Source organism: Narcine bancroftii, chromosome 2 (assembly GCF_036971445.1).
Source record: "Narcine bancroftii isolate sNarBan1 chromosome 2, sNarBan1.hap1, whole genome shotgun sequence".
NCBI classification, from domain to species: domain Eukaryota; kingdom Metazoa; phylum Chordata; class Chondrichthyes; order Torpediniformes; family Narcinidae; genus Narcine; species Narcine bancroftii.
Window position 1 is genome coordinate 366,394,561 of NC_091470.1, and position 12,943 is coordinate 366,407,503.

The 12,943-nt window shown below is 45.0% G+C and overlaps 2 protein-coding genes across 5 annotated transcripts in view; one reads left to right on the forward strand and one right to left on the reverse strand.

Annotated features, from left to right (window-relative positions):
• The window catches only part of stk3 (serine/threonine kinase 3 (STE20 homolog, yeast)), a 564,172-nt gene that overhangs the window by 548,272 nt on the left and 2,957 nt on the right, over positions 1 to 12,943 (forward strand). The gene's annotated exons all lie outside the window — the stretch shown is intronic.
• Positions 1 to 12,943, reverse strand: part of LOC138755835 (potassium voltage-gated channel subfamily S member 2-like) — a 93,380-nt gene that overhangs the window by 6,249 nt on the left and 74,188 nt on the right. For 3 of the 4 annotated variants that reach the window (XR_011352584.1, XM_069922542.1, XM_069922543.1), the window contains exon 2: positions 4,620 to 4,858. The gene's annotated coding sequence lies outside the window, so the exon portion shown is untranslated. Of the gene's footprint in view, positions 1 to 4,619; positions 4,859 to 12,541; positions 12,624 to 12,943 lie in introns of those variants that run through there. The other variant, XM_069922545.1, reaches the window with a different exon arrangement.

Below are 12,943 nucleotides of genomic sequence, written 5' to 3' on the forward strand. Positions count from 1 at the left end.
TGGAGGTACCACAGACATCTTGCTTTTGTGCTATTGGGTGAGTTATAAACATTACCCAAGACACTGGGGTGAAAATATCCTGCATTTCCTACAAATAGCATTGGAACCTTTTGGGCTGAAGAGCCAGTTCCTCAATTGTACTGTTCCATTCACTGAAGATGGCTATTTCATTAACAGTTAATGATAAATCCGACTGGGCAATTAACTGTCCCCTTCATACTTATAAACATCTGGATAGACAGGGTCTGATCAGGAGTACTCAACATGGATTTGTGGGAGGAAGGTCATGTTTGACCAATCTGATTGAATTTTTTGAAGAGGTGACTAGGAATGTGGATGAGGGTAGCGCAGTGGATGTTGTCTATATGGACTTCAGTAAGGCCTTCGATAAGGTACCACATGGAAGGCTAGTTAGGAAGGTGCAGTCTTTAGGTATAAATTTTGAGATAGTCAAATGGATTGAACATTGGCTGAAAGGGAGAGGCCAGAGAGTGGTAGTGGATAATTGTCTGTCAGGTTGGAGGCCGGTGACCAGTGGTATGCCTCAAGGATCTGTATTGGGCCCATTGTTGTTCGTTATATACATTAATGATCTAGATGATGGGGTGGTGAATTAGATTAGTAAATATGCAGACGATACTAAGATAGGTGGAATAGTGGATAATGAAGAAGGTTTTCAAGGATTGCAGAGGGATTTGGGCTGCTTAGAAAAGTGGGCTGAAAAATGGCAGATGGAATTTAATGCTGATAAGTGTGAGGTGCTTCATTTTGGTAAGAAGAATCAGAATAGGACATACGTGGTGAATGGGAGAGCATTGAGGAATACAGAAGAGCAGAAAGATTTAGGAGTGACGGTACATCGTTCCCTGAAGGTAGAAACTCACGTGAATAGGGTGGTGAAGAAGGCTTTTAGTATGCTGGCCTTTATCAATCATTGCATGGAATATAGGAGTTGGGAGGTGATGTTGAGATTGTATAAGACATTGGTACGGCCTAATTTGGAGTTCTGTGTGCAGTTCTGGTCGCCTAATTATAGGAAGGATATAAACAGAGTGGAGAGAGTGCAGAGAAGGTTTACCTGAATGTTGCCTGGGTTTAAGCATCTGGAGTATGGGGAGAGATTGGACAGATTGGGTCTTTATTCTTTGGAGCGTAGAAGGTTGAGAGGGGATTTGATAGAAGTATTTAAGATTATGAAAGGGATAGACAGAGTGGATGTGGATAGACTATTTCCGTTAAGAGGAGGAAAGATTAAAACAAGAGGACATGAGTTAAGAATTAAGGGGCAGAGGTTTAGAGGTAACATGAGGGGGAACTTCTTTACTCAGAGAGTGGTAGCCGTGTGGAATGAGCTTCCGGGAGAAATAGTGGCGGCGGAGTCAATTGTATTATTTAAGAAAAGGTTGGACAGGTATATGGATGAGAAGAAGATGGAGGGTTATGGGCATTGTGCAGGGAGGTGGGACTAGAAAGGGGTGTTTGGTTCGGTGCGGACTAGAAGGGCCTAATGGCCTGTTTCCATGCTGTAATTGTTATGTTATGTTATGTTATGTAATCAACGCCCTTGCAGCTGAAATAATTTACCCTCGACCATCCTGTCAAAAGTTCCAGCTGGATTTGCCTGAACATTCCCTACTGCGGGAAGACTCACTCTGAGTACCTCTGGGTGCTACAGAGCAACTGTGTGGTAAGGATGCGAGGCTTTCAGTGACTTTGAATGGCAGGCAGTGAAAGGTGGCTCCTTGTTTAAGGCACAAATCAGATCTCAGGTTTTATCTGAAACAATTTTGCTGTCTACTCCCTTCTGTAAATCTCTGGCGTAACTCAAATCTCCATCTGATCTAACAAAGCAAGAAGTATTCAAAATACTGAACGGACGTACACCCTAATCCAGTGATTCTCAACCTTTTTCTTCCCACTCACAAACCACGTTAAGTAATCCCTGTACCATCGGTTCTTTGTGATTGGTGGGATGTGAGTGGGAAGGGAAGGTTGAGAATCACTGCTCTAGACCCAATTGTTACTGAAATATTTTGCTTGAGAAAATTGTCATTGGCCCATTTCCTTTGGAGATATGAAACCGTGCACATAACGAGCCAATGAGGTATGATTAAAACAGTGGGTTTCAAACTTTTTCTTTCCACCCACATCCCACCTTAAGCAATCCTTTACTAATCACAGAGCACCGATGGCGTAGGGATTACTTAAAGTGGGATGCGAGTGGAAAGAAAAAGGTTGAGAACCACAGCGTTAGGGCCTAATGCAGTGGTTCTCAACCTTTTTTCCAGCCACTCATAACCCACTCATAACCTTACTAAACACAAAGCACCTATGGCATAGGATGCCCTGTGGTTACTGAGGGATTACATAAGGTGTATGGCGAGCTCTCCACTGGCAAGAAAAGGTACAAGGACTGCCTAAAGAAATCTCTTGGTGCCTGCCACATTGACCACCGCCAGTGGGCTGATATCGCCTCAAACTGTGCATCTTGGCGCCTCACAGTTTGGCGGGCAGCAACCTCCTTTGAAGAAGACCGCAGAGCCCACCTCACTGACAAAAGGCAAAGGAGGAAAAACCCAACACCCAACCCCAACCAACCAATTTTCCCCTGCAGCCGCTGCAACCGTGTCTGCCTGTCCCGCATCGGACTTGTCAGCCACAAACGAGTCTGCAGCAGACGTGAACTTTTACCCCCTCCATAAATCTTCGTCCGCGAAGCCAAGCCAAAGAAAAAAAAAATAAGGTGTATGTGAGTGGGAAGGGAAGGTTGAGAACCACTGCCTTAATGGAAGAAGTGAAGCACAAGAACTGCAGATGCTGGAATCTTGAGCAAATAAAGAGAAGCCGGGGGATCCCGTGGGTCAGCAGGTTCCATGGGTCAGCGGGCCCCATGGATCACTGGGTTCTGTGGGTCATGTAGATCAGTGGGTTCTGTGGGTCACGTGGGTCATTGGGCCACATGGGTCAGAGGGTTTTGTGGGTCATGTGGGTCAGCGGGCCCCGTGGATCAGTGGGTTCTGTGGGTCAGCGGGCCCCGTGGGTCAGAGGGTTTTGTGCGTCAGTGGGTCCTGTGGATCAGTGGGTTCTGTGGGTCACATGGGTCAGCGGGCCCCGTGGATCAGTGGGTTCTGTGGGTCAGCAGGCCCCGTGGATCAGTGGGTTCTGTGGGTCACGTGGGTCAGCGGGCCCCATGGATCAGTGGGTTCTGTGGGTCAGCGGGCCCCATGGATCAGTGGGTTCCATGGGTCAGCGGGCCCTGTGGATCAGTGGGTTCTGTGGGTCAGCGGGCCCCATGGATCAGTGGGTTCCATGGGTCAGCGGGCCCTGTGGATCAGTGGGTTCTGTGGGTCAGCGGGCCCCATGGATCAGTGGGTTCTGTGGGTCAGTGGGCCCCGTGGATCAGTGGGTTCCATGGGTCAGCGGGCCCCATGGATCAGTAGGTTCTGTGGGTCAGCGGGCCCCGTGGATCAGAGGGTTTTGTGCGTCAGTGGGCCCTGTGGATCAGTGGGTTCTGTGGGTCACATGGGTCAGCGGGCCCCATGGATCAGTGGGTTCTGTGGGTCAGCGGGCCCCGTGGATCAGTGGGTTCCATGGGTCAGCGGGCCCCATGGATCAGTGGGTTCTGTGGGTCAGTGGGCCCTGTGGATCAGTGGGTTCTGTGGGTCACATGGGTCAGCGGGCCCCATGGATCAGTGGGTTCTGTGGGTCAGCGGGCCCCGTGGATCAGTGGGTTCCATGGGTCAGCGGGCCCCATGGATCAGTGGGTTCTGTGGGTCAGCGGGCCCCGTGGGTCAGAGGGTTTTGTGTGTCAGTGGGCCCTGTGGATCAGTGGGTTCTGTGGGTCACATGGGTCAGCGGGCCCCGTGGATCAGTGGGTTCTGTGGGTCAGCGAGCCCCGTGGATCAGTGGGTTCTGTGGGTCACGTGGGTCAGCGGGCCCCGTGGATCAGTGGGTTCTGTGGGTCAGCGGGCCCTGTGGATCAGTGGGTTCCATGGGTCAGCGGGCTCCATGGATCAGTGGGTTCTGTGGGTCAGCGGGCCCCGTGGGTCAGAGAGTTTTGTGTATCAGCAGGCCCCGTGGATCAGTGGGTTCTGTGGGTCACGTGGGTCAGCGGGCCTCGTGGATCAGTGGGTTCTGTGGGTCAGCGGGCTCCGTGGGTCAGAGGTTTCTGTGGGTCAGCAGACCCTGTGGGTCAGAGGGTTCTGTGGGTCACATGGGTCAGCGGGCCCTTTGGGTCAGTGGGTTCTGTGGGTCAGCAGGCCCTGTGGGTCAGCGGGCTCCGTGGATCAGAGGGTTCCATGGATCAGAGGGTTCCGTGGGTCAGCGGGCTATGTGGGGTTAATGCTCTCCGTGGAGAGAAAGGGTCCTGACCCAAACTGTTGATGGACCATTTCCCTCCATGGTTGCTGCCTGAACTGCAGTGACCTTTCAGCTCTCCACTGTCTCTTGTCAGCCCAATGGTCATTACACACAACAGGTACTTTCTTTCTCTCAACACAACCTTGGACAAAGCAACCCACTCCATAAACAACCCACCCACTGCATTAAACGTACTCTCCTTTGCACAGTTGCTGAGTGTCTTATCAGTTATTTGTCTCGGCTTCTCCAACTGAACTTACCAAACCCCTGCCGTATTATCACCAAGAAGGGCAAAGGGTATATGAGAACATCGCCACCTGCAGCTTTCCCTCCATTTCACACATCATTCTGACTTGGAAATCTTTTGCCGCTCCTTCTTTCACTGGGTCCAAAACTCCCTCCCTCACTGCACTGATGGGGCTTATTCACCAGGTGGACTGCAATAGTCATGAAGACCGAATCGTCAGTAAATGCCGGGGCCACCAACAACACTCAGATCCTGAAAAATAAATAAAAAGTATCAGTTGTTTTTCATATTGGCAAATTTCTGCAGATGTATGTTAGAAAGTGTGCTGACAACTGTATCACAGTCTAGTATAGGGACACCAATACCCCTGAGCTTAAAGCCCTGCAAAAGGTAGTGGACACAGCCCAGGACATCACAGGCAAAACCCTCCCTACCATCGAAAACACTGCCGTCAGAGAGCAGCAGCGATCAAGGATCCACTGCACCCAGCACATGCTCTGTTCTCGCTGCTACCATCAGGAAAGAGGTGTAGGGGCCACAAGACTCACACCCCCAGGTTCAGGAACAGCTCCTCCCCCTCCACCATCAGACTCCTCAACGACAAACTCAATCAGAGTCTCATTTAAGGACTCTCACTTTGCACATTATTTATTACTGAACATTGGACACAATTTTTTTCAAAAGGTTTGCTTCCTGAAAGAAAATGGGGATTATGATAAACAACTTCAAGCTGAACACAAGGATAATTTTAGATTTGCTGCATCGCGTAGGAACTTGGAGAGACATTAAATTAATTTTTATTGAATTTAGCATTAAGCCTTTATGTGCCACAAATGTAACAGAATTTATCGCAGCGGTTACAACATTGATAAGACATTTCTGATGCATTGAATCTTCCTGAAGACAATAAATGATATTGTTAAGTAGATTCTACTGTGCCTGACATTTGTATCAACACGTGTTTAGTCTGTATCGATGTAATGCACACCATCTGTCTATGTGAGCTGCTTTTCTCCAGCATTGTGTTTTTGCTTTTTTAGCCTGGCAGCATCTGTCCTGACTAAGCATGTCCAGGCCAAAGGCAGCATTGGCATAAAACCTGCACTGGCCAAAACACCTTGCTTTGTGGGTAATATACTAGTGGACTTAATATATATGATCAGCAACCCAAAATCCACAAAATACACCCAAAAGTGTTCAGGACACAAAATCTTCGTTGTCCAGTGTTATTTATTTTCTGTATTTACACAGTCAATTTGTTTACATTTCTTTCTTTTGTACATTTATTCCTTCTTGAATACAGATTACAATGACCAATAATTAGAAATTCTCTCTCACCCGTTGGAAAAAGAATCTCAGGGTTGTATGTAATGTCATGTATGTAATCAGAGAATAAATCCAAACCTTATTTATTGGTGCTTTGTCCACTCCCACCTGCCCTCTCCTTGGTGGGGGTAGGGGGGGTGGGGGTGGGGGGGGTGCAGCAGGAAGGTGGTATTCATCTTAATCAGGTTGAGACATGAAAATTCTAAGACCTGTGGGCTGGCCTTGGTGTCCTGACAAATCCTACGATTACGTTTTTTTTCTTTGAGTTTGCTTTTACTTTTTCATAAGAATTTTTAAAGAACTTTAAGTAAAACTTTATTTATCCTCATGTCTGCTGGTTACCTGCGCTTTCCAGAAGTTTTGAACCAATTTCTTTGATCCAAAGCTTTGTTCAGTTTAATTAATGTTATCCAACCTTTAATAACAAACTAATCATTAAAAATCCAAGAGGTGCGTATTTCACATTTACCAAAGGGCCAGGAGCTATTTTTGATCCTTTCTCCATATTCATTATTGAGCTATTAATTTCATTTACTTTGTAGGCTCACAATATATTCCATTTTATCGATTATTGGATGAGTTCCCTTTATTTCTGCTTTAAAGACTGGTGGCTTGACTAATGGTTCAAGAGAGATAGACTGAAAATCACATTAATGATCTGATTAAATTGATATTAATTCAAATTCCTCACACATGCCACAACCAGTCAAATAGCAGCTGCAATTTCCTCTTTTATGTCTTAGAGTGGTTTAGAGATAATATATACAAGTATCTGGAGAGACAGGGTCTGATCAGGGACACTCAATACAGGTTTGTGTGTGGAAGGTCATGTTTGACCAATCTTGTTGAATTTTTTGAAGAAGTGACTAGGAATGTTGATGAGGGTAGAGGAGTGAATGTTGTCTATATGGACTTCAGTAAGGCCTTCAATAAGGTTCTGCATGGTAGGTTAGTTCGGAAGGTTCAAGTGCTAGGTATTAACTTTGAGATAGTCAAATGGATTCAACAGTGGCTGGAAGGGAGATGCCAGAGAGTCATAATGGATAACTGTTTATCAGGCTGGTGTCAGTAACACGTGGTGTGCCTCAAAGATCTGTATTGGGTCCTTTGCTGTTTGTCATTTACATTAATGATCTGGATGATGGGATGGTAAATTGGATTAATAAATAAGTGAATGATACTAAAATAGGTGGAATTGTAGATAATGAAGAAGGTTTTCAAAGATTGCAGGAGGATTTGGACTGTTTAGAAGAGTGGGCTGAAAGATGGCAGATGGAGTTTAATGCTGATGGGTGTGAGGTGCTTCATTTTGGAAGGAATAATCAAAACAGGATGTGCGTAGTTAATGGGAGGGCACTGAGGAATGGAGTGGAGCAGAAAGATCTAGGAATAATGGTTCATCATTCCCTGAAGGTAGAATCTCATGTGGATAGGGTGGTGAAGACGGCTTTTAGTATGCTGGCCTTTATAACTCGATGCAGAGAATACAGGAATTGGTAGGTGATGTTGAGACTGTTCAAGGCATTGGTGAGGCCAAATTGGGAATATTGTGTGCAGTTCTGGTCTCCAAATTATAGGAAGGATATTAACAAGGTAGAGAGAATGCAGAAAAGATTTACAAAAATTCATCTAGATTACAAAGAAAGATTGAGCAGATTAGGTCTTTATTCCTTGGAGTGTAGAAGGTTCAGGGGGATTTGATAGAGGTATTTAAGATTATGAGGGGGATAGATAGAGTTGATGTACATACATAGGAACATAGGAAGTAGGAACAGGAGTAGGCCAAAAATGGCCCATCGAGCCTGCTCCGCCATTCAATACGATCATGGCTGATCTAATTTATGACCTAACTCCACCTACCTGCCTTTTCCCCATATCCCCTAATTCCGATGTGGATCGGCTTTTTCCCTTGAGGGTGGAGAGATTGAAACAAGAGGTCATGAGTTAAAAGTTAAGGGGAAAAACTTTAGAATTAACATGAGGGCGGACATCTTCACTCAGAGAGTGGAGACTGCGTGGAATGACCTTCTGGGAGAAGTAGTGGAGGCAGGGTCTATTTTGTCATTTAATGGAAAATTGGATAGGTCTATGGATGGGAGGGGAATGGAGCGTTATGGGCAGTGTGCAGATAGGTGGGACTAGAGGAGAGGACTTGGTTCGGTGAGGACTAGAAGGGCCAAGATGGCCTGTTTCCATGCTTTATTATTATATGGTTAATATATCAATATGTTGGGGTTATTTACTTGGTTACAGGATACTGTTCATCAATCTCTCAGCCTGCGGGAAGAAGCTATTTCCTGCCAGTCCTCAATTAGATGATCCTGTAGCTCCTTCTTGATGGTAGTAGGTAGAGGTAGCTCTCTCCCTACCTCTCTCTTTCTCTATATATGTCATTGCAGTCAGTGTATCAGTTAATGCAATGCTGTAACAACACTAGCAATCAGGATCGGAGTTTGAATCCCACACTGTCAGTACATTCTCCCTGTGACTGCATGGGTTTTCCCCAGGGACCCCAGTTTTCTCCCATCCTTCAAAATGTAGGTCAATCAGGTGTAAATTGGGCTGCACAGACTCGTGGACTGAAAGGGCCTGTAACCGTGCTATGTGTCGAAATAAAAATTAAAAATAAATATTCATCCATTTATTCATATCGATCCAGCTATCCATCAAGCAGATAATCCAGTAAAGATCTGGGATCACAAATGCAATCCCATCTCACCCTACCAGAAACATCCCCTTAGTCTTGGTCATCACCTCTCTGCAAATTACAACTCTTTTTGTTGAATCTTGCTTTTTCTGTTCTTAAGAATGATCTTTGAGCTAAAGCCCTAACTCTTCTCCTTTCTCCACTGATGCTACCTGACCTAATGAGTACTTCTAATATTTTCAGTTGTTAGTTCAAATTTCTTGCAGATGCAATGTTTTGATTTTCAACTACCGTTATTGGCTGTCTTCAAATCTTAATTTTTGTTTTCTTGCAAGGAAATTGATCTGAATTATTAACTCTCTCTGCACATATGCTGTGATTTCTAGCATTCTTCTGCTTTGACTGGCTATTGTCCAGAGGGTTGGAGGGAACCTAATCGTGCCTTTGTTGAAAAAAGACTACATGGACAGGCCAGAGAGCGATAGGTAGGCTTGTGTGATATCTGCGGTTGGGTACATTACAGGAGGGCTTCTGAGCACTGGATCTACTGGCTGATTCGAGGTTGTGAATAGGGAAATCACGTCTTACAAACTTGATAAGAGATTTTTTGAAATTACCAAGATGATTGTCAAGGGCAGGACATGGATGTTGTCTATTTGGATTACTGAGCAAGGCCTCAGTAAGGTCTTGCACGATAGGCTGGTCTGAAAGGTTAGATCACATGGAGCTGGCCAATTGGATTCAAATGGGCTTGGTGTAAGGCGACAAGAGGGTGGGGGTGCTGATGGGCAGCAGGTATCTATCATGATGTGGAGATCACTTTAGTTAACATATCCCGAAAGTTTGTGGATGACACCAAAATTGGTGGAACAGTGGATAACAGAAAGAATTAATGAGATAGGTGCAGGATTAGCATAAATGTAAAGTCGTGGAATTAAAGAGCTGAGAGACAGGCCATTCGGCCTAAATTGTCCATGCCAGCCAAGCATATCCCATTTCCCTGCGTTCGATCTGTTAACCTTTCCTATCCACGTCCTTGGAAGTAAAACACGAAAGTCTGCAAACGCTGTGATTGAAGTAAAATCACAGTGCTGGAGAAACTCAGCAGGTCAAGTGGTGTCCTTTTGACAAAAATACATCACCAATGTTTCGGGCTTGAGCCCTTCATCAATGTACCTTGATGAATTACCTTGATGAAGGGCTTAAGCCCATAAAGTTGGTGATGTATCTTTAGGACATCCTGTCTTAAATGAGATTGAAACTGCTCACAATATTCAAAATGAGATATCAGTAGTGCCTTTATCAATCCTAATGTACAGGGATTTTGACCTAATATAAGTCCTCGTGACTTTGTAGACCTCTATTAGGTCACCCTCTCAGCCTCTTACATTCCAGGGGGAAAAGCCCAAGGGTGGCATGGTTGGTGTACCATTTAGCGTGACGCCAGTTATCGGGACTGCGGTTTGAATCTTCCACTGTCTGTCAGGAGTTTGTACTGTTACGGGGGATATGAGAATGGTTATGGATAAATAAGTCTTTAAACGAGATAGATTTTGTGGGTTTAGTGTTGGTCACTTCACAAATAGAGTAACACTTCACAAAAGACATTTCATTTAAAATGCAAGAGCTTTGCAGAAGCTGGACATTGAGATTCCAGTTGGCTTTGCAGAGACAATGAAGATGCTGATCTATTGTGTTTGGGCAATGAAGTCCAGGCTCAGAGATACTGATAAGATCTTTCAAAGATTGGGTTTGGAGCCTTGGGAGAGGTTTTTGGTTTTAACAAGCAGAGAGAGGGGGAAAAACAGGATTATTCTCTCAGAGAGAGAGAGAGAAAAAAAAGAGAAGTCAATTCTACAATAGCAGTTGAGGCTGCAACATGGCCAGCTGGCAGCTTGTTAAAACCCCATTTCGAAGACTCGTTCTGAGTTCTGAGTTCAGCCTGTTCAAAACCCTTGTAGTCCTTACAAGAGGAAATGGCTGGCGAGAGCGTTTCTCCTGAAATAAGGGAAACAAAAAGGAACCCTGAGGTGACCTGGAAAAAGAGGTTATCATTTGGAAAACCCATGATGGGGCAAGTTTCTTCAGCAAGGCACTGAGGTAGCTGATTGGAGGGAATCAGTTTGTGTTTGTCCAACAAACAGCAAATTTCTGTCTCTGAAACCAACTAGAACCTTCCTGAGTGGTAACCATTTACCTTAAAGCCTGATGGAAATTCATAAATGTTAAATTCTGTGCACAGTATAAGAATTGTCTGATACTGGTGAACTTGCAGAAGTGAAAAGTGAATGATTGGACAGTGAATCAAAGAACTTTCCAGAATATATACACATTACATACACGTGTGCTTAGAATTAGAAGGGGGTGGGGGGTTAAGTTAGGTTAAGTTAAGTTAATAGTAATAAGTTAAAGTTTGATCTTGTAATTATGTTTAAAGAAAATTAAAAGCAATTTTTGTTTTAGTAGCAATGTGGTTTGGTGAATTTCTATTGCTGCTGGGTTTTGGACTCCTCCGGGCTTGTAACAGTACGCTCTCCCTGTGTGTGCATGGGTTCCCCCGGGCTCCCACCATTCAGAACGTATCGGGGGTGTAGGTTAATGGGGTATAAAATGGGCGGCACAGTCTCTTGGGCTGAAATGGCCTGTTACCAAGCTGTATGTCTAAATTTGTTAATTTATTAAATTTATTAAAATTTATAAACTCATCCAACCTCCCCTTGCAATTCAAGCCAATTACTGGTCAGCATTGACGTGATGGGCTGATGGGCCTCTTGTCCCCTTGAATCTTCGCGAGGCTCTTAATTCCTCATTCTCAAGGATCACCACCAGACTCCTCTGAACTGTTTATGTTTTTAGAAAGTGCTCAACTGTATTTGACAAGCAGAATTTGTCTGCCTTCGGCCAGCTGTAAACATCTGGGGGTGCTTCACTGCTGGGTGGATCTCCTTTCTGAATCTGGCATCAATAACTTCAGTGCAGTGGGCTGTCAGGACAGGCACACAGCTGGCGATAGTTTACACATTTCACTCTTGTAGCCCACGGACTACTTTCTGCCCCGATAACCTCCTTTTAATTGCAAAACAACTGTATTGGCAAAACAGAATGTTGACGAGGCAGCTCTACCATCAGGGTTATATTCAAACAAAGCTGTATCAGGAAATGAGAGGAATCTAGAAAGTCATCGGGTGGGGGCAAGTTTGAGTTCCAAATCCCAGGCAAGGCTGAGTCCTGGGAAATTGGAGACCAAACAACCACATTTAAGTGTTGGCCATGAGTTTTCCTTCTGATGCATGGCAAGATTGGGCTAATTGTGCAGACCATGTAATTCACGTTACCTTCAATGTGGCCACTTTGATGGGAGATCACAAGATATAGGAGCAGAAGTAGGCCGATCGGTCCATCGAGTTCGCTCTGCCATTTTATCATGAGCTGATCCATCCTCCTACTCAGCCCCACTCCCCGGTCTTCTCCCCATCACTCTTGATGCCCTGATGAATCAAATTCCTATCAATCTCTACCTTAAATTCACCCAATGACTTGTGGCAACAAGCTCCACAGACTCACGACCCTCTGATTAAAGAAATTTCTCCGTTTTAAATTGACGCCCTTTTATCTTGAAGTTGTGCCCTCTTGACCTAGACTCCCCGACCATGGCGTCCTTGCCACATCTACTCCATCCAGGCCTTTCAGCATTCGAAATGCCTCTCTGAGGTCCCACCTCATCCTTCTGTAGCTCTTTGTGGTTTAAGAGCTGACAAAAGTTCCTTATAAGCTAACCCTTTCAATCCTGGTATCATCTTTGATCTTCTCTGATGTTTGCACAATTTTATGTCCAATATTTTGACTTTCTCACTCGATAGAGTATGGTTCTTGCAAAAGTCGAGTAAAACCCTAGCACTTTACACCTGTATTCCACTCTATTGCAATCATTTATCAACCAGCTTGTTTACACATATAATTACCTGACTTAATGGAACTGTAAACATCACAAAATCTGAACACATTGCCTGGACCTGGCCTCTTCATGCACGGGAGAAACATATGTCCTTTCCTCTGTGTACTGCCACTCAGAAGCATGTCTTAACAATCCTCCCACCTATCACCACCAGCACATCAAAGCAAAAGGAGACATTGCTGGTGCCTAAGTCACGACAGGAGTAGTTTCTGCCAAACGAGAAATTTGAGAGGGTCACTGTTAACCTATACCATGTTTTGAGAAATATCCTGCTGACCCAGATGAATGGGAAGGTGACTGAGTAATCATTCTGTTGGTCATGGGATTGAGTCTGACGTAAGTGGCTGGCTTTGATTTGTTTTAAAGATTTAAACATACAGCAAGGTAACAGACCCTTTCAGGCCACGAG